Here is a 2986-nt window from a genome sequence, read left to right as displayed (position 1 = left end):
CTGTAAAACTACATCCTAATTAGAATGGTATTGGCGTTCAAATACAACCAGCTGAATTTTATGAATGACACTACTTTTTAAAAAAATATTTATTGAGCACCTCTTTTTTAAAATAAATTTATTTATTTTTGGCTGCGTTGGGTCTTCGCTGCTGCGTGCGGGCTTCTCTTGTTGCAGAGCATGGGCTCCGGGTGTGCGGGCTTCAGTAGTTGTGGCACACAGGCTCGGCAGCCGTGGTGCACGTGCCCAGTGCTCTGTGGCATGTGGGATCCTCCCAGACCAGGGCTCGAACCTGCGTCCCCTGCATTAGCAGGTGGACTCCCAACCACTGCACCACCAGGGAAGCCCGACACTACTTTTTTTTTTTTTTTTTTTGCTGCGTTGGGTCTTCGTTGCTGCGTTGGGTCTTCGTTGATGCGTGCAGGCTTTCTCTAATTACAGCAAGTGGGGGCTACTCCTCGTTGCAGTGCACGGGCTTCTCATTGCAGTGGCTTCTCTTGTTGCGTAGCACAGGCTCTGGCATGCAGGCTTCAGTAGTTGTGGCTCATGGGCTTCAGTAGTTGTGGCTCGCGGGTTCAAGAGCGCAGGCTCAGTAGTTGTGGCGCACAGGCTTAGTTGCTCCGTGCATGTGGGATCTTCCCTGACCAGGGCTCGAACCCTGTCCCCTGCATTGGCAGGCGGTTTCTTACCACTGTGCCACCAGGGAAGTCCCCCGACACTACTTTTGAGTGTACTAACAAGTGTTTAGAACAGTGTGCTTTTGAGGATTACTTATTTTTAATTCACACATTGAAATCTTGAACCACAAAAACAATGATGATGAGGAAAAAAACGTGCCAGAGCTATCTGGCTTCACAATGGTTATGACAGAAAAGTATAGTCAGCAGTTTCTTCCCAAATGAAAAGTCATCAGTGGGGAAGAAAAACCTTTGAAGGGTATCTTCAGTGGAATTTGGAACTTCCCTCACCTATCTTAGCAACTGCCTCCTATAGCAAGTTGCCTTGTGAAAGCGCCTTTCATATAAAAGAATAAGTTCCTTTAGAAAGGCTACAATGGAGAGAGGACTAACTAGGCCAGTGTTAGAAAATCTGCATCTGTCCCCGAGATCCTGAGCAGACCTCAGCAGCTTCCTCTTCTGCAATGCAAGAGGTCTGCACCGTCTGACACAACTTCCGGCTCTGTGTTTTCATCAAAGGCCACCAAGGAAGGAAACATGCCTTTTTACCTCATAACATGAAGGCATTTTTATAACTATTTTATGTATTGTTTTGATCTTCAGTTTAGTTCAGCAGTATTCTACGTGAAACACCCAGTGCGCCTCATATGTTACAAATATTCAAAAAACATGAGCTTGGTGATGACAGTTCAAAAGAAGTCATATCCAAGTAACTGATGTGAAGAGACTCAGAAAATAAATCATTTTAGAATATTCTTTATGCCTTTAAAACAAAAAATAAGTATAATTTTATTTCAAGAAAGTATTTAGCATTTAAAGTGGAGAATGACTAATTGGTAGTGCTGGTATTTATTTTCTTTTCACATTGAAACTTGGAAAACAAGGTTATAAGTTAAACTCAACCTCTTTATTATAAAAGTCTTTATTTAGTCACCTAAGTTTATTTTTACAACAAAGCACTTTTAATGTAATTTACAACACATATGCTTTGATTGAAGAGTGACTGTGAATGGATCCAGTTTTCTTCCAGCTGTGATGACAACTTTGTCATTTCTTCTAGAAGTACAGGCTCTGCAGGAAGCATTTTAAGGTGAACTTTTAAAACAACGCAAGCTATCCCTGGGCTGGCTGTGATTTATGTCATAGCATGTTCTGCCTATGTTTTCCTCTAAGAGTTTTATAGTGTCTGCCCTTACATTTAGATCTTATATCTATTTTCAGTTTATTTTTGTGTATGGTGTTGGAAGTGTTCTAATTTCATTCTTTTACATGTAGCTGTCCTGTTTTCCCAGTACCACTTATTGAAGAGGCTATCTTTTCTCCATTGTATACTCTTGCCTCCTTTATCAAAGATAAGGTGACAATATGTGTGTGGGTTTATCTTTGGGCTTTCTATCCTGTTCCATTGTTATCTATTTCTGTTTTTGTGCCAGTACCATACTGTCTTGATTACTGTAGCTTTGTAGTATAGTCTGAAGTCAGGAGCCTGATTCCTCCAGCTCCGTTTTTCTTTCTCAAGACTGCTTTGGCTATTCGGGGTCTTTTGTGTTTCCATACATACTGTGAATTTTTTTGTTATAGTTCTGTGAAAAATGCCATTGGTAGTTTGATAGGGATTGCATTGAATCTGAGATTGTTTTGGGGTCATATAGTCATTTTCACAATGTTGATTGTTCCAATCCAAGAACATGGTATATCTCTCCACCTGTTTGTATCATCTTTAATTTCCTTCATCAGTGTCTTATAGTTTTCTGCATACAGGTCTTTTGTCTCCTTAGGTAGGTTTATTCCTAGATATTTTATTCTTTTTGTTGCAACGGTAAATGGGAGTGTTTCCTTAATTTCTCTTTCAGATTTTTCGTTGTTAGTGTATAGGAATGCAAGAGATTTCTGTGCATTAATTTTGTATCCTGCTACTCTACCAAATTCATTGATGAGCTCTAGTAGTTATCTGGTAGCATCTTTAGGATTCTCTACATATAGTATCATGTCATGTGCAAACAGTGACAGTTTTACTTCTTCTTTTCCGATTTGGATTCCTTTTATTTCTTTTTCTCCTCTGATTGCTGTGGCTAAAACTTCCAAAACTATGTTGAATAATAGTGGTGAGAGTGGGCAACCTTGTTAGAGGAAATGGTTTCAGTTTTTCACCACTGAGAACGATGTTGGCTGTGGCTTTGTCATATATGGCCATTAATATGTTGAGGTAGGTTCCCTCTATGCCTACTTTCTGGAGGATTTTTATCATAAATGGGTGTTGAATTTTGTCGAAAGCTGTTTCTACATCTACTGAGATTATCATACGGTTT

The sequence above is a fragment of the Grampus griseus genome, assembly GCF_964374135.1.
Source record: "Grampus griseus genome assembly, chromosome: 6".
Lineage (NCBI taxonomy): Eukaryota > Metazoa > Chordata > Mammalia > Artiodactyla > Delphinidae > Grampus > Grampus griseus.
Note: the sequence above shows the minus strand (reverse complement) of the source record.